This window comes from Schistocerca serialis, chromosome 1, assembly GCF_023864345.2.
Source record: "Schistocerca serialis cubense isolate TAMUIC-IGC-003099 chromosome 1, iqSchSeri2.2, whole genome shotgun sequence".
NCBI lineage: Eukaryota > Metazoa > Arthropoda > Insecta > Orthoptera > Acrididae > Schistocerca > Schistocerca serialis.
In genome coordinates this window covers 319,059,426-319,081,941 of record NC_064638.1, presented here as the reverse complement: position 1 = coordinate 319,081,941, position 22,516 = coordinate 319,059,426, and the positions used below count along the sequence as shown (strand labels likewise).

General features: G+C 42.9%; 1 long non-coding RNA gene across 1 annotated transcript in view; it reads right to left on the bottom strand.

Annotated features, from left to right (window-relative positions):
* LOC126457333 (uncharacterized) overlaps positions 1–21,172 on the bottom strand; it is a 91,824-nt gene extending 70,652 nt beyond the window's left edge. Inside the window, exon 1 of the long non-coding RNA XR_007585457.1 lies at positions 21,044–21,172. This is a non-coding gene — a long non-coding RNA (uncharacterized LOC126457333). The remainder of the gene's footprint in view (positions 1–21,043) is intronic.
* Positions 21,173–22,516: the final 1,344 nt, after the last annotated feature.

Genomic DNA, 22,516 nt, shown 5'->3' with positions numbered 1-22,516 from the left:
AGAAATATTTCTGGTGGCCATCCTGGACTTCGAGTAGGCAACTGTTTCTAAAACTGGGTTTACCAACAACATCCTCATAAAAGATATACTCTATCGTGAACTTCGTTGTGAAGAATGAGGCACAATTTGAAAGTAATAGAAGCACCGATAAATATAACACTAGGAAGAACAACAGCCTCTACTATGTGCGAATTAAGTATATTAATTCTTAAAAAGGAACAAACTACATAGCGAGTTGTTGCATATTTGATTCACAGTATATGCAAAGAAATTAAGCTAAAAATTAAACGTAATAACATCGGCTATACACGAGCCACAGGTGCTTGTGAATATTAAGATCTCGGGTTCGAGCATCAGTCGATTACAGTTTTAATTTAGCACCACGTCTCCACGTTGCAGGTCACGCCCAGTCCGTGACAAACAAGACGAGACACAGGTCCGCCGTTTGGCAGCGTCACCCCAGAAGTGAATCAGTGATAACAAGCACTCGATACACCCCAACCAGGTGACTATCCTCTCTATCAGAACAAAAAATGAGCTGGTATGTCGGAAGACGCTCGCTTGTGACGGTCATCTGACCACGATCAAAGTCCGTGAGTTCCGCGGAGCACCCCATTCCACCCTCTCACGATAACTAATGACTACTGAGGATGCTGATATGGAGTACCTGGCAGTAGGTGGCAGCCAATGCACCTAATATAAAACATATGTTTTGGGGAGTCTCCGAATACTTTTGATCACATAGTGTACCATTAAGAATGATTGCCGGCCGGAGTGGCCGCGCGGTTAAAGGCGCTACAGTCTGGAACCGCACGACCGCTACGGTCGCAGGTTCGAATCCTGCCTCGGGCATGGATGTGTGTGATGTCCTTAGGTTAGTTAGGTTTAAGTTCTAGGGGACTTATGACCACAGCAGTTGAGTCCCATAGTGCTCAGAGCCATTTTAAGAATGTATACGCTAGGATATGTCAGTTGTAAAGTGGCACAAAATTGTGTGTACATAGCTGTTATTTTAAAATTGATGTGCTGGCTTTACCTCACGGTACTAACATCGACATACATTTTATAGCACCACTTTCTGTACTGATGGAAGAGATTTTGTAATGATGTAAACATAAGTATGTTGCTGTTCCATGCATTGTCTATTGTGATCATAATTATGCCTGCTGTTACGTTAGAAGCTGTATCCAGAATTTTCAGTCGCATATTTTGCAGATCCGAAAATGGCAACAGAGAATTGCCCAAACCGGTCATCTACATTAATAAATGATTTTAGCGATCTTGGCAGTTGAGAATTTACTAAATGTTCATAATGCTACAGATTGGCCCTACGCTGTCGATGTCAGAAGTGATCCTTTCCGCTGCCAACCGTATGTATCGTGCGTGAATGGAACAAGTTTCTTTGCAGACGAGATAAAAAACGTATACCGTTGACATTTGCACTGTTGTGCAGATGTTGTTAGTTCAGTATAGATAAAAATAAATGTGGATGAGAAATCAAGCGAAATGAAATTACTTTGTAGTCGGCTACCGTAGACCACCGGTCTCCTATACGAAAATATTCAGAAAATATCCCGGAACTATCTCCGAAATTTTATCGATGAAATTCGAGATCAGCCTGTAAATTATCATCTAGTGGATAACGTTCGAAACTTCGTGAGATTATTCGCGGCCGATGCTGTTCTATATATGAAGGCCGCAAAGTCGGAGGACTTTAGCGAAACGCAGAAAGACATGCATAGAATGAACAATGGGCACAGGGACTGGCAGTTGAACCTGGATGTAAGAGTCACGTGCTATGCATAAATACACGAGGGGATGCACCACTGATGAGCTGAACTTTTGGTGACAAATCCCTGGAGACAACAACTGCCATAAAATACATAAGAGCAACCGACCGGAGCGACTTACAGTGCGATGAACACTTAAAACTAATAGTAGGTAAAGCATTTGCCAGGTTAAGATTCATTGAGAGAATCTTTATTTGATCTCATTTGACGTAGACAGGGACACAAAACAGCAGTGGCCTTAGCCCCCTGTTGCCCACACTGAAATCGAATTATTCTACGGTATTTTTTCCTGCCATTCTACAAAAGCCAATCAGTACCCTTAAGGAGTAGTAAGGGTCCCTCTATTACATCTGTGTTAGTCACAATTCCTTCAGGAATAAATTAATGACCCAATGTATTGTGTCTTTTGACTTCCAGTACTTAAATGTTGTACGGTTTCGCCTCCCTCATCTCATTGTGTACATTTAGACACTTCTTTCTGTGTACCTATCGTGTGTAGGTGTTCCTTAGAGTTCCCATGTCCAGTCACTAATCCTACCATTTTAGATGTGTCTTGTTCAAGCCCAGAATTCAGAGCTTGTCGTGATTTTGTTTTTGGATTTACGCCAATATTTTACATGTTGTCTCCTCATCCAGCTACGTAGTTTAGATTTTACCATCACTTTAGTTATGGTTAGGACAGGTTCCGGTCCAATAAATGGAGTCGCCGCACTTGTCCCGGCCGGGCTATTAGCTTGTTCATTGCCACAGAGTTCTGAATGACCAGGGACCAGCCACATGTTTACCCTATTGCTTTCCCCTAACCTCACAGAGGTTTCATTGGATTCTGCAACGATCTTTCATCTCTTTGTAGGGGCTAACAGACATGGTAGCACCTAAGTTGAATCTCCTCAGCGCAAACCTTGGCAGCAAACATCCCTGCCTGGAATACCACAGCCAGGCTTCCTGGAGAGACTCCACTCTCTACTCTAGACTGTACCCCACGTATACCGGGTCCAGCACCTTCGTCGTTTGCGACGCATCAGTAAATAAGAATATGTCTCTTGAATGGTGTTTGATTCATTATTCCACTGCTCCGTATCTCCCATGGTTGCACAGAAAGTTGTATTGAAGTATCTGGAAGCTGTTGAATGGTCAGCCGGTAGTTCCTCGCCACTCCTATCTTTACCACGTTCATTATACGAGTGTGTGATTCCAGATGTCCTGAAAGTTAATATTTTTTTCTGATTCTTAATCTCTATACCCATTTGCAACCTCAGCTGTAATTCAAAGATATTATAGTGGCACGTTCAGCATAACATCCAATCCAGAAGTGTTAGTGCTACTAATACCACCCGTTATGACTAGACAAGACTATCTCTGCACTTAATTAAGCTCCTTAGCAACCACCTTCTGTTCTACTTTATTACACCATACTGCTGTCTCAAAAGATATCATAGGTCTTATGACAATGGTGTAGATCCAGTACATGCTCTTGAGACTAAGTCCACAGGTTTTCTTTTTTTCAGGCCTTACTGGTGCACATAAGAGTGCCTTTTGCCTTGGAACATCTATTTTTTATGTGAGGGTCCACGTTAGTAATAGGGTAAGAGCAGCAAGAGCCCAATTTTGATAACAAATTCATATGAAAATTAATTAAATTGATCAATTAATTACCCCCTACCCAACCATCAATCATACCATCAGATGTCATTTTTTTTTTTTTTTCCTCAGCAGGCATGTGGGTCCTCACCGCCTCCACCTATCCACCCCAACCTCTCCCCTTCCCCACCTACCCTATTGGCGGCTATTTTGAATTTTGATAGGATTCAAAATTTTGGCGGTAATTTCGAATTTTATTTTGTTAGCAATTTCGACTTTTGGTGCGAATTTCTTTGTCCCAGGGCTGTGATGAGTTTCCACTCCACCCCACTCCCGGGAAATGTCGGGAAATTAAAAAATGATGGTGCCTTTCCCCGGGACTCGAACCTGGCCCTTCTGGGTGCAAAGCATAAGTGCACGCCCTAACACATGGAAGCTGCCCAGATGCAGGAGAGGAAGGTGAGGTTAGTGTACTTTTTTATTTTTGTTGGGAAACTGAAGTAAAGATCGGTCGTAATTATGTAATTAATCACAGAAATTTTTCCCAGTTACACAAGTATACGCATAGCGCTACACAAGGAGCGCCTAAAATCACAATACAGCTCAAAAATTGATGATTCCATACAAGTGATATTACCCTGCTGGGGAAAAGTTTCACAATACCACTCGAAACTAGTGACAGTCGCACTAAAACTCTACACTTCACCTACAAGGTGGTGCGATTAAGGCTGGAGTGGAAGGTACTATCTTTATTTTTTGGAAGGAAATAATTAAAGCTGACGAGATGCTGGTGTTGGACAGAGAGGAGTTTAATAAGTGTATTACCTGTAAGCATACAGCTGAGGACTATATCTATCGCTGTTTGGCGTCAGAGCTCACAAAAGACGCCTCCCCTTGCATTGCTCGACAATGTCTGCAGCCCAGGTAATCGAAGCGAATACATGCTATCGCAACTGGCGGAAAATTCTTCACTCTTCTAATTACGCATCGAAATTGTCATGAAAAAACCAGCACTCATAATCATCGGGTCATAATGCACCACATTTATGGGGGACTAGGGAAAATCGTCATCCCAGAAGATTGCAACAGGAGAGAGGGGTGGCAGTTGAACAGTTGAACGTGTGTTCTCCTCGATGTGCTGTCAGAAACTAGCGAAATTACAGGTACTCTTACCTCCTTTCATCCCTTCCTCTCCCTCTTTCCCTCCACCTATGGTAGTGATACATGGCCAACTGCTACCGCGCTCATCTTAGCACCATACTGGCTCCAGCCTGCAGACAAGAGGGCGCTCGCTAACCGCACCTGGCCCATCTTGGGGCGATGGTGGTTGCACGGTCCAGGCAGGGGTTCTTCGCTAACACAAGAGGCTGTAATGCTTCCTAAACAAAACCAGATAAATGATGCTTGTTTGTCTAAAATGTAACCGCGCTCGAGTCATAGCACAGCTGCGTCGTGCAAAACATACACACACTGGACCGTCCCCCACACACTGCGTAACCACTCGCCATTCTGAGTGTGAAAGCACTTCACTGTGACAATTGAATTTTACATCAACGAACATCCTATAAGCGAGCATCTATTAAAGAAAACGCAAACACAATTGTGACGATAATAAATTTCCTATTTCCATGAAAATAGATGCAGATCATTTTCTTTTAGTTCTATGAGTAAAATAGATATAGCTTTTATCCTCGACTGCAGGTAATACGACGGCTGTCCAGAAAGTAAGTTCCGATCGGTCGCTAAATGGAAACCACAGTGAAAATCCGATGAAGTTTCGCGCAGGTGTGATGGGCAGTGTCTCTAGTATGCCCGTAGATCGCGTTACGTCGTTCTTTTTAGTTCTGAGCATACAGGGAACACAAAAAGATACCTAGAACAATACTGTCTCCCGCCAGGTACGAGGGCCTAGTGAGAAATTTCGCCTGAGCTATGCAGCCGACATTACTTAACTGTCGTGCGTATCACAAGTAGCGTTCCTGTAGCTGTGGGAATCATTAGTTGAAAACGAGTTTAACACCAATGGGTACAGTACTGCTAAATATTGAAAATAATTATCAATCTAAGACTGAGTTCATTCACAAAAAAATGGCTCTCAGCACTATGGGACTTAACTTCTGAGGTCATCAGTCCCCGAGAACTTAGAACTACTTAAACCTAACGAACCTAAGGACATCACACACATCCATGCCCGAGGCAGGATTCGAACCTGCGACTGTAGCGCCTAGAACCGCTTGGCTGATCCGGCCCGCCCGGTTTCTTCTTCAAGACAATTCTCAGCTGCATTCTGCAGGGGCAATGCAGATGTTCCTGCATCGTTTTCAATTGGAAATGTTTGAGTACCCACAAGACAGCCCGTAATTGTCTCCCTCTGAGTTTAATCTCTGCTCACATGAACCGCTGGCTACGAAAACAACATTTTGACACAGACGAGCTGTAGGCCAGAGTAGAGAATTGGCGGAAAGCACTGGCGGCTGCCTTCAACGACGAGGGTATTGGAAAGTTGGTAGAGCGCTACGACAAATGTACAAGTAGGAACGACGACTTTATAGAGAAGTACCTGGAAAGTGTAGTTAACTCTTGGAAATAAAATGTTTCTGATTTTCACTGTGGTTTCCATTTAGCGACCTATCGGAACTTACTTTCTGAACAACTCGCGTAATTCGCATCTCTCTCCCACGCAGCCTCCAATTAATTTGCCACATCCGACTTTCTTTCTTTTCCAGGATTCCTATCTAGCGACCTGCATACAAAGCAGCAGTTTCTTGGGTTCTAGTTTCATAAGAAAATTAATCATCACAGAACAGCATGTTTCATGCAATCTACTCACATGTCGGGAAGAACGCCATCATTTCTAGATCAAAAATGAGCAATAATTCAACTGATGTCTACTTTATAATTAGTGGTTATGAAGTATGAAATAACACAGAACTTGTGGAAACACCTGTTTTTAAACACGCAATCGTGACGATTATAATAAAAACAGTCATAATTCCACGAGAATAGATACAGTCATAATTCCACGAGAACAGACAAAGTCGATTTCTATTCTTTTACAAGCAAAATCGTTTTAGTTTGAGACCATTCAGCATGTTCAAATTACAAATTGTCATGCACGAGGGCGTTTCATTCATTTCAAACATATGAAATACTGATACATATCAGCATCTGTATTATCATTTAGTAGATTTTGTAACATACAGAGTACGTAAAAACTACGAACGATCTACATCCAAACTTTAACCAACTATACCACTGCTTGTAATAGAACCTCCTATAAGATTTTACCTCATCTGTCTTCCGATACATTGAAAAACAAATATTGTCTGCTTGTTGACATCGAGCATAATGCATATACATGTATTGCTCCATTGGAGCAGGTGGCAATTGCTCAGAGTCGCTTGCACAGACCTGTGTAAAGTTTCGTTGCCTGTACCAGAGGAAGACCATATCCAACAGACCATCAGTCACAAGGGAGACTTCCTGTGTTTTTCTTTCATAAGCAGTCTGATACATTGCTTTTCCAGCAGTAACACATCCAAGCTTTGTACATGGCCATACACTTTGCTTTTCTGCCATGACTTTGAGGTCTGTGTCAGCTGATAATCTACAAAAGGACGTTTCAATCCATCGGCTCTCACAGAAAGCTGAACATAGTGTGGTGTAAACACATGAAATAAAACACAGAGACGCTGTTTCTCATCGGCAATAATGTGGAAGTTATCATAACTTATGGAAACTGGAAGAGTTTCCGGCGTAGTAGAACGTTTCTAAACAGCTACGCAAAGGTGATTACCAATATGGTTAATCTCATCTTCCACACTGACGGAGTAGCAGATCACTCGATGTGGAAGTTATCACAACATATGGAAACTGGAAGAGTTTCCAGCATTGTAGAACGTTTCCAAACAGCTATCCAAAGGTGATAACCTATACGGTTAATCTCATCTCCCACACTGACGAAGTAGCAGATGACTCGGTCTTCAGTTTTGAAGGGCATTTTTTTCTCATTTGTCAACCATGTAAATGATCACTGTTCCAGTGTTGACCATCACCGGAAAGTGGTGTTCACAACATGTGTGAGGTAGTAGAAATAAAGAGTTACTCTTATCTTATTGGTGAAAAAAATGTGGAGAGCATCATGGCATGTGGAAAGAGGACAAGTCTGTATCATTGAAGAATGCTTCCAAACAACTGTCTGAAGGTGACGCTCCACAGTGCCAAGTAGTACATATTCTGTGTTCCCCTAGGCTCTCTCCATCTCAACGAAGTGGTGCCAGTCAATCATCATGTGGCAATCAACAGTGTACCCGTGGATGGATGGGATGGGAATGACACCATCGATATGGGACAATATACTGTAATGCGCACCACAATTCATAGCATCATCAATTTCAGCAATTTCAATAGTTGTGCCATAACTAGAACGCCAGCCAATGACACAGCAGAATGCTTCCCAATTTCTGTATCATCGATAAATCACCACTCCACTACTTTGCATGTATGAGCGTAAGTCAATTATTATCAGCAATTAAGTAACATTTTCGTTTATTTTGGAAGTACTGTCGTTTTACGTTGATGACGCTTGCTTTGTTTATTTGCTGTTACATCTCTGCAATTTTCAAGTTGCTAGGTTAGTTTCGTTATCGCTGCCGTGCTATTAATCATGGCAGCTCCGTTGTCTATTTGCACCAAAGAAAAGCAACGGTCAGTGATCCTTTTTTTGTGGTCGGAAGGCTTATCAGGCGCCGAAATTCATCGAAGACTTTCGGTACAGTACGGGAACAGCGTTTTGCCACAAAGGAGTGTCTACAAATGGATTGAAAAATTCCGAAATGGTCGCACAAGTGTAACGCACGATGAAGGAACCGGATGGCCATTTACCACCACAAATGAAGAAACCATTGAGCGTCCACGTGAAATGATTCTCTTAGACAGACGATTAACTTTTGACGAAATGGCACATCGTCTGCAAATTAGTCGCGAATCTGCCTACGAAATCATCCACAACAGACTTAGGTTTCATAAGGTTTGTGAAAGATGGGTCCCAAAACAACTCACACAGTCGTGTAAACAAACGCGCATGGACATCTGCCAAAAAAAAAAAAAAAAAAAAGGTTTGGATGGCAATGGTAACGAAGGGGACAACTTCTTAGACTTAGACAAGATCATTACTGGTGACGAAACAAGGATCCACCATTACGAGCTGGAGAGTACGCGACAGAGTATGTAATGGAAACATCCAAATTCGCCGTGCAAGAAAAAGTTCAAGACCCAACCGTCCGCAGGAAAACTGATCCTTACGGTTTTTTTGGTACGCACAGGGGACCATAACTGCAACATTATGGTGAAAGGGGCACAACAATAAACAGTGTACGTTACAGTGAGATACTTACTGCCAGGCTAAAGCCTGCAATTCCAAGCAAACGCCGAGGATTGCTGTCAAAAGGTGTTGTGTTGTTGCATGACAATGCCCGTCCGCATACTGCTACCCACACTGCTGAAACGCTCCAGAAACTCATATTTGAAGTACTGGATCATCGTCCATATAGTCCCGATCTTGCCGCTTCTAACTATCACTTGTTTGGTCCAATCAAACAGGCATTAGGGGGCCGTCGATTTGTCTCGGACGAAGCAGCGAAAGAAGCAGTGCATTCCTGGCTCGCAGCTCAACCGAGAACCTTCTTTTATGAGGGCACCAGGAAGCTTGTACAACGATGGACCAAGTGCGTTGAAACGCAAGTAGACTATGTCGAAAAATGATGTTCTTGAGAGTTTTCTATTTGATTACAATAAAATTTTATAACTACTTTGAGGACCTCGTACCATATACTAGATTCAGAATGCAGACGGATGACTGTGCAGTACATCCGTTCACTCACCAAAGTATACTTTTATGAGGGCACCAGGAAGCTTGTACAACGATGGACCAAGTGCGTTGAAACGCAAGGAAACTATGTCGAAAAATGATGTTCTTGAGAGTTTTCTATTTGATTACAATAAAATTTTATAACTACTTTGAGGACCTCGTACCATATACTAAATTCAGAATGCAGACGGATGACTGTGCAGTACATCCGTTCACTCACCAAAGTATACTAGACAGCGTATCTACGTATTTCCAGCACATCGATCATAGTGCAGAAATTACGATTATTGCTTGTCATCTTTCCCTGGGCGTCACAGAGTCTTCTCGCATTCGTAGGGGATTGTCAGACTGCGCACACCCACATTGTCCTTGACCAATCCTCCCTGCAACACGGTCATCAGTTTACTCTCCAACTGACCAGAAGTATAAGGATCCCATACCCACTACATTCCACGCCTTGTGAAGGAACAGGCTGAGCTGTGTCCATAACTGTGCTATCAATTCTGAAGCATTATTTCAGTATCTAGCGTCAGTACCATGAATGTACCTGCATGAGAGAAATGAATTGTAGAGCATAAACACACACTCCTATGGCTACACGGTTCTACACCTGAAAATGCTTAATTTGTTAGAGCCATATGGTTTCTGAAGTATCAGTCGTGTGGAATGCAGTGCTCTTAATAGTCTAATGCATGATATATTTGTCCAACATCAGACATACAACTACCCTGCAAGCTTCCTACCCCAATCACTATGGTGACAAACTTTGAAATGATAAAACTACTTCCTTACACTATTCTCAATCCTAGGAAGGCATCGCCAGTGTATATCAGCTGCTCGAGCTGCTTATGCGGTAACTAGAACAAAATCAGGAGACTGCTGTTCTGTCTTTTAGGAAATTAATGGATTTTATATATCTCTTTAAGTTGTAAACGTACATACCCTCAATCACACTTCCCACGTCAGTCGGGCTAATAATTAGTAGTAGCTGTTGTGATGGATGAGACTGTGTGTCACTACTAAAAAGAGTAAGGCAAAAAACGACATGAATATTATCGATAGCTGATACATTGAGTTACCATCCACGTCCTGCTGGACAAAAATGCGCACGAAGAAGCAGGAACTCCTTATGAGGGAGTAAGCACCACGATGAGTAGCCAAAAGAGATGTATTGGTCTTTTGTTGTTTACAGTAGCATCATCACGGCACACAGGAGTCCTGGTCTGATGCTAGGTAGTTTTTGCTGTTGTGTGGGATAATAATGCAATTTAGTCCGGACACCACGTCTCTAGAGTACATCCTAGTCACACTATTAGAGCTGATATATGTGGCATCAGTCCACTCTCCTAAAGAACACTCTAGAGAACTGCTTCTATCTGTTAAAGGCGTTGATTCTTCTCCTTAAAACTTTAGAATTAACATTGCTTGTGAGAACAAATTTTAATTCGGTAATATCTATATTCGACTGCACGTGTGAGTGCACAGTTCTCAATTGGGATACATATATTTCGCCTGCTTTAATATAACGCTTCTCAGCAATATTTATGACGCCTCTGTTGAACTATGTGTTACGAAAACCCACGCAGTTTACAGGAGGACGGAGAGGGTTAAAACTCAATGCAGACAGAGCATAATTTTTAAGGTTTTCTCGGTCATGAGTGTCCTTGTACCCCCAACCAACATGAATTCCCTGCATTTCATGGCACTTTTTCTTTAATTTTATGTAATCTCAGTAAAGTTTCGTAATTTTTGCAAATTTTTCGCGATTTTACATATTTCCATAAATTTTACGTATTTTCCATCCATTTGTCGTAATTATACCTATTTTTCCTCGATTTTTACCTACTTAATGTTATTTTTCACATGTTTTCGATAATTCTTTTCTGTATGTGTATCATCATATTGCTGGCATACCCATGGGTTGTCTGATTTTATACGAGGATGTTTGCATGTCCTACACACCGGCCTACTAAAATATCCTCTGAATTCCCTCTTCTCAATGATCTCCATGGATGCATTTTGGACAGGAAGATCATGAAAAGTGTAGTAACACTCGCCTCGTACCTAGATGAGGCTTAACGAGTGGCGCAGGTTGGAAACTCGAAAACTGGAACCAATTACGGGTTAGCTACGACACATCACAGACTTGTCTGCTACTCATGTAGAGATGCACTTGATCGGAACTCAGTCTGACACAGTTCTACATGTTCATTTGACCTCCAGTCTACTGTGTATGGATATGCAACAGGGAGTTGTCATAAATACAGAGTTGATGTTTGTTGCTACTCTGATATTTGTTTCCTCATGTGTATTTTTGTGCAGCTGGGTGTTGGTGGAAACCCAGTGTATCAGCTATCGAAAATATTCATGTCTTTTTCTTTCCTCGCCCTATTAACTAGTGATGTATAGTTGCATCCATCATAACCGCCCCAATTAATAATATGTGTGACTGACGTGAAAAATGTGATTGAGGGTATGTACGTTTACAACTTAAAGAGATATATAAAATCCATTAATTTCCTAAAAGACAGAACAGCAGTCTCCTGTCTTTGTTCTAGTTGCTTTATAAGCGGCTCGAGCAGCGGATATACACTGGCGATGCCTTCCTAGGATTGAAAATAGTGTAAGGAAGTAGTTTTATCATTTCAAAGTTTGTCACCATAGTGATTGGGGTAGGAAGCTTGCAGGGTAGTTGTATGTCTGATGTTGGACAAATATATCATGCATTAGACTATTAAGAGCATTGCATTCCACACGACTGATACTTCAGAAACCATATGGCTCTAACAAATTAAGCATTTTCAGGTGTGGAAACGTGTAGCCATAGGAGTGTGTGTTTGTGCTCTACAACCATTTCTCTCATGCAGGTACATTCCTGGTACTGAAGCTAGATACTGAAATAATGCTGCACAATTGATAGCACAGTTAATTTACATGAAATGTTTCAAACTCCATCGATCTGCAGCTCCATCATGTATAAACCACAGGTTTTTTCTTAACCATCTGTTATATCAGTGCAACACTCTCATGTCAACTATAAACCGATAATGAGGGCTACCCTCGTCGGCATGCATGCATCTGGAGAGATCTTTTCCACTTGAATGGGGGCCATGGGTAAGACTGGTGCAGAATAGTCTTCACTGAACAACAGTTATGGACACAGCTCACCCTGTGCCTTCACAAGGCATGGAATGTAGTGGGTATGGGGCCCTTATACTTCTGGTCAGTTGGAGAATAAATTGATGACCATGTTGCAGGGAGGACTGGTCAAGGACAATGTGGGTGTGGACGGTCTGTCAATGGTTCAAATGGCTCTGAGCACTATGGGACTTAACTTCTGAGGTCATCAGTCCCCTAGAACTTAGAACTACTTAAACCTAACTAACCTAAGGACATCACACACATCCATGCCCGAGGCAGGATTCGAACCTGCGACCGTAGCGGTCGCGCGGTTCCAGGCTGTAGCGCCTAGAACCGCTCGGCCACCATCGGCCGGCGGTCTGTCAATCTACCACTTTATCCTGTGAATGTGAGAATAATCTGGGATGTCCATCCACAAAGGGAAAGATGGCCAGTCATAATGGCAATCTCTGCACTATGATTTATGTGCTGGAAATATGTAGATAAACCAACTGCATTGGTGTAGGGCACTGTGTACTATACTTTGGTGACTGAACAGACGTACTACACAGTCATCTGTCTGCATTTGGAATCTAATACATGGTACATGCAAAGTAGTGGAGTGGTGGTTTATCGATAATTCAGAAATTGTGAGGCATTCTGCTGTGTCATTGGCTGGTGTTCTAATTATGGAAAGACTGCTGAAATTGATGACGCTATCAACTATTGTGTGAATTAAAATACATTGTCCCATATCGGTGGTGTCATTCCCATCCCATCCATCCACTGGCATGCTGTTGATTGCCACATAATGATTGACTGCTACCACTTCATTGAGATGGACAGAGACTTAATGGAACACAGAATATCCACTACTTGCCACTGTGGAGCATGGGATTAAATTTGGAGACCATCACTTTCAGACAGTTGTTTGGAAGTGTCCTCAATGCTGCAGACTTGTCCTCTTTCCATATGCTATGATGCTTTCCAAATTTTTCACCAATAAGATAAGAGTATCTCTCTTTATTTCTACTACATCACATATATTGTGAACAGCACTTTCTGGTGATGGTTAACACTGGAACAGTAATCATGTACATGGCTGAAAAATGAGAAAACAATACCCTTCAAAACTGAAGACTGAGTCATGTACTACTCCATCAGTGTAGAAGATGAGATTAACATATAGGTTATTGCCTTTGGATACCTGTTTGGAAATGTTCTGCAATGCCACAAGCTCTTCCACTTTCCATATGTTATGATGTCTTCCACATTTTTTTCAATGGGAAACATAGCCTCTGTGTTTTATTTCATGTGTTTACACCATACTATTTTCAGCTGTCTGTGAGAGCTAATGGATTGAAACCTATTTCTGTCGGTTTGGCAACTGACACAGATCTCAAAGTAATGGTAGAATAACAAAGTGTGTGTTCATGTACAAAGCCGTATTCATACACTGCTTGGATGTGTTACAGCTGAAAAAAAAAACAATGTATCAAACTGCTTATGAAGGAGCAACATACTTACCCACTCTTGTGGTCGATAGTCTTTTGGATATGGTCTTCCTCCAGTACAGCCGACAAACTGTACACAGGTCTGTGCAAGAGATTTTGACCAATGGCCACCTGCTCCAGTGGAGCACTACATCTATATGTAATATACTCGATGTCAAAACACAGACACTATTTGTTTTTTCGATAAAATCTTATATGTTCTGTTACAAGGAGTGGTATAGTTGGTTGAAGTTTAGATGTAGATAGCTTGTAGTTTTTTACCTACTCTGGATGTTACAATATAAAGCTGATGAGTGGTCTCAGACATAGTAAATGGTTTTATAGATCCTGATCTGTATCGGTATTTCATACATTTGTGATGAATGTAATGCTCTTGTGCATGGCAGTTAGTATCTATTCTCATGGAATCAATACTGTTTTTATTATTATCGTCATGACTGTGCATTTAAAAATAGATGTTACCGCAAGTCCTGTGTTATTCCATAATTCATAACCTCTAATTATAAGGTGGACACCATTTGAGCTAATGGTCGTTGTGGAACCTAGAAATGGTAGTGTTTATCCTAGTCTGTGAGTATGTTGCATGAAACTTGTTGTTGTGTGATGATAGCTTCCAAAACTAGAACACGAGAATCTGCTGCTACTGTGAAGGACTGTTTGCTGGATGACAGAATCTTCACATACAGGTCACTAGAGGCGAAAGCCAGATGTTGCAAATCAACAGGAGACAGCAGGAGAGAGAGAGGTGAATTTCATCCTTCAGTCGAACGTAAATACTATATTGATTTTGCTTACAAAACTAAAAGAAAATGAATTGCGTCTATTTTCGTGGAAAGAGGACATTTATTATGGTCGAAGTTGTGTTTTCTTTTTTTATATAGATACTCGCTTATAGGAGGTTCGTTGACATTAAATGCAATTGTTACGGTGAAGTGTTTTCACACTCATAATGGCAGGCACTTTCAGGGGCAGTGTTGGGTATGCTCCAGTGTGTGTGTGTGTGTGTGTGTGTGTGTGTGTGTGTGCGCGCGCGTCTGCTTGTGTAGTTGACTGACACAGATGTGCTGTGCTGTGCTGTTCTGTTACATTTTAGACAAACAAGCATCATTTATTTCATCTTGTTTATGGGAGTGTTATAGCTTTTTGGGTTATCGATAATCCCCTGCCTGGACCATGCAACCACTGTCATCCCAAAGCAGGCTGGGAGCGGATGGCAAGTGCCCACTTCCTCGCTAGTGGGTGGCCCATATGCCCAAAGGAGAGCGTGGTGCACAGTAGCAGTTAGCCATTTAAAATAACCTGTATTTTTGCCATAGGTGGAGGGAGAGAGGGAGAGGGAGGAATGAGGGGAGGTAAGAGTGCCTCTAATTTCGCTACTTCTTGATCGGACACTGATGTGAATGCACATTCAGCTGCTGCCCCTCTCTCCTGTTGCAGTCTTTTGGGACACCGATTTTCTCTAGTCCCCCATACATGTGGTGCACTATGACCCATTGATTTTGAGTGCTGATTTTTTTCATGGCAATTTCAATGTGTAATTAGAAGAGTGAAGCATTTTCCATCAGTTGTAATAGCATGTATTCACTTCGATTACATGGGCTGCAGAGTAACTGTTGAGCAATGCAAGGGGAGGCAACTTTTGTGAACTCTGACGTCAAACAGCAATAGACACCGTCTTCAACTGTATGCTTACAGGTAATACTCCTATTAAACTTCTCTCTATCCAACTTCAGCATCTTGTCAGTTGTGCATATTTCCTGCCAAACAATAAAGATAGCACCTTCGACACCAGCCTTTTTCCTGTCAGCTTACAAGTGAAGGATAGAGTTTGAGTACTTCTGCCACTAGTTTCGAGTGGCAAAGTGAAACTTTTTTCCAGCAGGATAACACCAGTTATATGGCCTTATCAATTTTTGAGCTGTATTGCGATTTTATGCGCTCCTTGTGTAGCGCTATGCATATAGTTGTGTAACTGGGACCGACTTTTATGGATTAATTACGTAATTACGACCGATCTTTACTTCAGCTTCCCAACAAAAATAAATAAAGTCTACTGAACTGACCTCACTGTGATCCATGCATCTGTTGCTAGACTTACTCTAACCAATTTGGACAGGGGTCTCATTTCGATTCCACCAAAAACCGAAATATGCTGCACTTCGTTCTTAAGACAACATCGTCAGCCGTACTTACAAGTAGCGTCGTGCGAGTCGTGAACTTCTAAAATCCTGTTGTCGCCTACGACAGGGACACTTCCGTTAGTCCTAGTAACTTAGCAGACGTCACGGCAGAACTCGTAGCAATCGCACAGCCTATTCTCTGAGATTTTATCTTCTAACGCAGTGGCCTGTAATGTGCAATCCTTTACCTAGCAATAAAGATAATTATACTCTATTGAGTGATAGGTTTCACGCTACTAGGTCAGTTGTTTCTTTTTTATCGAAGTCGTCTTATTGCATTTTGTACAGTGGAGCTCGACGGAGATGTATACATCAGCGGTCTTCTTGTACAGTTTTACACACGTTTCACTGTGACAATCTACACAGTTCCTCTTATCTGATTTGGCAACAACTTATATCCTGCAAACAGGTGCAAGCATTCCTCTATACAACATAACGGAGGAATTGACTTTCGCCACGTAACTGGACATTAGAACAAATTCACTCATGACTGTCAAGAACGTTATACCACGTTCCTTTGTCAACGAACAAAACAATATCGAAATTCCCCGCCTCGACAGTTGGGCTTTCGATATACATCACTCCCAATGAGTGAACGACTTCGATAGCCAAGGCTTCTTGGAAATTATTGACTCGTTTACTCGGCTGCAGAGTGTTACAGAGATGCTGAAACTCCAGTGGCAGACATTTCCTGTAAATCGATGTGCATCACATAGAAGTTTACTGTTGAAATGCCGAGAGTGTATGTTATGGTAAGAGTTGAGCAACATACATTATAAGAAAAAAAAGGCGCATCTCGAAGGAGTTATCCGAATGAGACGGAAATCAGTAAATGCGACACACATGTAAAGATAAACAAAAGATTACAATTTCAAAAAAATTGGGTAGGCTACTTAAGAGAATTGTTGTTGTGGTCTTCAGTCCAGAGACTGGTTTGATGCAGCTCTCCATGCTACTCTATCCTGTTCAAGCTTCTTCATCTCCCAATACCTACTGTAACCTACATCCTTCTGAATCTGCTTAGTGCATTCATCTCTTGGTCTCCCCCTACGATTTTTAGCCTCCACGCTGCCCTCCAATACTAAATTGGTGATCCATTGATGCCTCAGAACATGTCCCACCAACCTATCCCTTCTTCTAGTCAAGTTGTGCCACAAACTCCTCCCCAGTTCTATTCAATACCTCCTCATTAGTTATTTGATATACCCATCTAATCTTCAGCATTCTTCTGTAGCACCACATTTCGAAAGCTTCTATTCTCTTCTTGTCTAAACTATTTATCGTCCACGTTTCACTCCCATACATGGCTACACTCAACACAAATTCTTTCAGAAACGACTTCCTGACACTTACTCGATGTTAACAAATTTCTCTTCTTCAGAAACGCTTACCTTGCCATTGCCGGTCTACATTTTATATCCTCTCTACTTCGACCGTCATCAGTTATTTTGCTCCCCAAATAGCAAAACTCATCTACTACTTTAAGCGTATCATTTCCTAATCTAATTCCCTCAGCATCACCCGACTTAATTCGACTACATTCCTTTATATTCGTTTTTCTTTTGTTGATGTTCATCTTATATCCTCCTTTCAAGACACTGCCCATTCCGTTCAACTGGACTTCCAAGTCCTTTGCTGTCTCTGACAGAATTACAATGTCATCGGCGAACCTCAATGTTTTTATTTCTTCTGCATGGATTTTAATACATACTCCGAATTTTTCTTTTGTTCCCTTTACTTCTTGTTCAATATACAGATTGAAAACATCGGAGATAGGCTACAACCCTGTCTCACTCCCTTTCCAACCACTGCTTCCTTTTCATGCCCCTCGACTCTTATAACCGCCATCTGCTTTCTGTACAAATTGTAAATAGCCTTTCACTCCCTGTATTTTACCCCTGCCACCTTCAGAATTTGAAAGAGAGTATTTCAGTCAACATTGTCAAAAGCTTTCTCTAAGTCTACAAATGCTAGAAACGTAGGTTTGCCTTTCCTTAATCTATTTTCTAAGATAAGTCGTAGGGTCAGTATTGCCTCACGTGTTCCAACATTTCTACGGAATCCAAACTGATCTTCCCCGAAGTCGGCTTCTACCAGTTTTTCCATTCGCCTGTAAAGAATTCGTGTTAGTATTTTGCAGACGTGGCTTATTAAACTGACAGTTCGGTAATTTTCACATCTGTCAACACCTGCTTTCTTTGGGATTGGAATTATTATATTCTTCTTGAAGTCTGAGGGTATTCAGAAACTGAGTAAGTCAGTAACGCGTTGGTCCACATCTGGCCTTTACACAAGCAGTTACTCGGCTTGGCATTTATTGACAGAGTTGTTAGAAGTCGTACTGAGGGACGTCGTACCAAATTCCGTCTAATTAGCGTTTTAGATCGTCAAAATCCAGAGATGGTTGTAGCTTTCTCAATTGGTGAGAGAATCGGTGACGTTGCTGGCCAAGGTAGGGTTTGACAAGAACGAAGACAGGCAGTAGAAACTCTCACAATGTGCGAGGGCCATTATCTTGCTGAAATGTCAGCCCAGGAAAGCTTCCCATGAAGGGCAACAAAACGGAGCGTATAATATAGTCGATGTACCGTTCTGTTGTAAGGGTAATTTGGGTGACAACAAAAGGGGTCCTGGTATAAAAAGAAGTGGTTCCCCAGACCATCACTCCTGGTTGGCAGGCCATATGGTGGATGCTGTCCTTGGCGTCTCCAGATGTGTCTTCACTTGTGATCGGTGCTCACTCCGAAGCAAGACTCATCACCGAAGACAACACTTCTACAGGCAATGAAATTGCTGGCCGAGTATGCCTGGTACCACATCAAACGGACTTGTTGGTGTACAGAAGACAGAAGTCAATATTAGTCGGCGCAAGGATTGCCGTGAGCCATCGGCTACTGTATGAATCCTTGGTGGAGCGTCGCTTTTTTAATTTTAATTTTTATTTTTATCGTTTTTCTTAGTGCATTAATTCTTCCCACATTTCTCGAGAGACGACCAAGACGAGCCAATCAGAGAAATTAGATCGAATGCAGAGGTTAACCAACATCGTTGTCCCCGCGTGCCATTCGTGAATGAAAAATGGGTAACTTCCAAGAATGATTGCCTATCGAAGTCGCGGGGTCCAAACGATACATATTATACGTGCGATCGTAAATCGATCATGCGACTCTGGTGGCGGGTGTTGTATGTTTACAGTTGTCATTGCAGCAACGACAAAAGAAGAGCGTTACAAAAATACTAGTAATTGCAAAGGAGACAACTTACCTCACTAGTCGTCGGCGTTGTCGTCATGTGAAAGTCCATTACGATGGTCTGGATGGATAATTTGGAAGAGTCGAACCATGTACTCTTTCTGATAATCGTTCGTTTTCCGCACAGTCCGCAATGAAATTGTAAACGGTATTTCAGCATCGAAACTGTTCTTACGAAGTTTTACACACTTCGCACCACCACAGTCTACACAGTCCCTTCTTTCTTCGTCCGGTAGTACTCCATATTTGCGACAAAAAGTCGAACAATTTTGTACGCTGTATGAACATGGAATTAGGCCGGTTGCACACACGGCGGATTTTTCCGCAGCGGTCAATTGACCGTCGCCGCCGTTCCCACAGTGGTGCACAGGAGTAAGTCAGAGCTTGCACATTAATCGGAAGAAAAAACGAGCGGTAAATCTGACGTCGGCGGTAGCTATGTGACCGCCGGCTGCCACTGGCGCCGACGGCAATTCTACCGGCACGGCCAAAGTAGTGGCGCACTTGACCAAATGCACGTTTTTCTACCGTCGACAGCTGTTTTGATCAGTGTGAATGGAGTCGAGTCGTGGTGTTCACACTTGTTGACTGGTTTCTTCTTTCAGACATGAGTAATCTAGACATAGATAATGAATTCGTCCACTACAATGGACATCAATTTCTAATACTACATTGTGTACTAATGTGTGTCTGTTTATTTAAAGTTTTGGTAATGTAGATATTTTGTATCTTTCTCCGGAATTTTGTCATTAAATACCGTTACTTTAAAACTAGTTTGAAAATGGTTATCTCAAACTTACCTCAGTGTTATTGCCAGCATTTCTACAGGCTGAATAAAATTCCTCATTTTGGTATTTTTCCGCTGAATAGTGTCTTTCAACCGCCCCTGGAGCCTGTCAAAGGTAGACACCGACATTCTGAAATAATTGAAGAATTTCGTGTCATCCTGCCTCAGCTCTTCAAACAACGTGTAGAAAGCTCCAGCCTCCCTTCTTCTTTCATTAATTGGATGCACCGAAACTAATCGATTATATCTTCTCCTTTTCATTCGTCGATGTAATAACAATAAACTTATAATTCACACTCTGTTCATTTCAGACGACACCGTGTGCTTAAAAGCAACAAATACTTCAAATAAAGTAGTAAACTTGTGTGAACTGGTTTGATCATGAACGAGCACTGCCAGTAAAAAACTTCCCGACTCGTTTAGATGCCCAAGCGCACCGCAAAGCGAATAGCCTGCAACACGTGAGCTGCTGACGACGGAGATTTTACCGCCGTGTGTGTAAACGCTAGAATTCTGCGAGTGGCAACGATCAACTGACCGCGGCGGAAAAAATCCGCCGTGTGTGCAACCGGCCTTAGAGTTTTCCATGTGAGAGAATCCGCCGAAGAAACGTCAAGAACACCAGACATCCCACTCACTAACGACATAAATCGTCTGGGTTTCCCTCGCAACACACAAACAATTCGCGGAGGTGTGTAACTTAGAGCATCTAAGGGAACGACGGAAAACAGATAAAAATGACGATCACAAATGATTGATCACAACAGCCGCCACCGAAGTCGCACGATCGATTTACGATCGCACGTTCGATATGTATCGTTTGGACCCAGCGACTTCGATAGGCAATCGTTCTTGGAGATTACCGAAAAATGGAAGAGGGGGAAAAGATAGCGGTGTGAGGAGCACCCTTCGCCGTGGCTCTGGGAGTATAGCGATACCGGCGGCGCTGACCTGGTGGTGAGGTCGTCGGTGAAGGCGAAGGCCTGCCCCCAGACGCTGCGGAAGTAGGGCGGCACGGCGCGCAGCCGCAGCGCCAGGCGGTTCTGCTCGGCGACGCGCAGGCGGCGGCGGATGCGCGACAGCGCCACGGCCAGGCAGGCCGACTGGTCCACCCAGCGCCGGCCCGACTCCCCCAGCTCCTCGGCGCTGAGGCGGCCGCGCCGCGCCATCACCACGTGGTACAGCTCCAGCGCCGCCGGCGACGTCTTGTCCTGCGGCACATCCCCCTCACACACTCTGCAGCTACAGTCGAGTCGCTGCAGGCTGCTCCCTGACAGCCGCAGTGACTTGGCAGCGCCTACCTCAACCAATCACGTAACGCCAATTTGTAAACATCTCTATGGCAACGCCTCAGTGTTGTCATTGCTCTGTAGATGGCTATTGTTTTCAGTTAGTAGTTGAAAGTTGGCAACAGCGCTGCTAGCTGTCAGCGATCATCTTAAGCAGACTCAACTACACTACTGGCCATTAAAATTGCTACACCACGAAGATATGCACATGATAAACGGCTATTCATTGGACAAATATATTATACTAGAACTGACATTTGAATACATTTTCACGCAATTCGGGTGCATAGATCCTGACAAATCAGTACCCAGAACAACCATCTCTGGCCGTAATAACGGCCTTGATACGCCTGGGCATTAAGTCAAACAGAGCTTGGATGACGTGTACAGGTACAGCTGCCCATGCAGCTTCAACACGATACCACAGTTCATCAAGAGTAGTGACTGGCGTATTGTGAGGAGCCAGTTGCTCGGCCACCATTGACCAGACGTTTTCAATTGGTGAGAGATCTGGAGAATTTGTTGGCCAGGGCAGCAGTCGAACATTTTCCGTATCCAGAAAGGCCCGTACAGGACCTGCAACATGCGGTCGTGCATTATCCTGCTGAAATGTAGGGTTTCGCAGGGATCGAATGATGGGTAGAGCCACGGGTCGTAACACATCTGAAATGTAATGTCCACTGTTCAAAGTGCCGTCAATGCGAACAAAAGGTGACCGAGACGTGTAACCAATGGCACCCCATACCATCACGCCTGGTGATACGCCAGAATGGCGATGACAAATACACGAGTCCAATGTGCCTTCACCGCGATGTCGCCAAACACGGATGCGACCATCATGAAGCTTTAAACGGAACCTGGATTCATCTGAACAAATTACGTTTCGCCATTCGTGCACCCAGGTTCGTCGTTGAGTACACCATCGCAGGCGCTCCTGTCTGTGATGCAGCGTCAATGGTAACCGCAGCCATGGTCTCCGAGCTGATAGTCCATGCTGCTGCAAACGTCGTCGAACTTTTCCTGCAGATGGTTGTTGTCTTCCAAACGCCCCCATCTGTTGACTCAGGGATCGAGACGTGGCTGCGCGATCCGTTACAGGCATGCGTATAAGATGCCTCTCATCTCGACTGCTAGT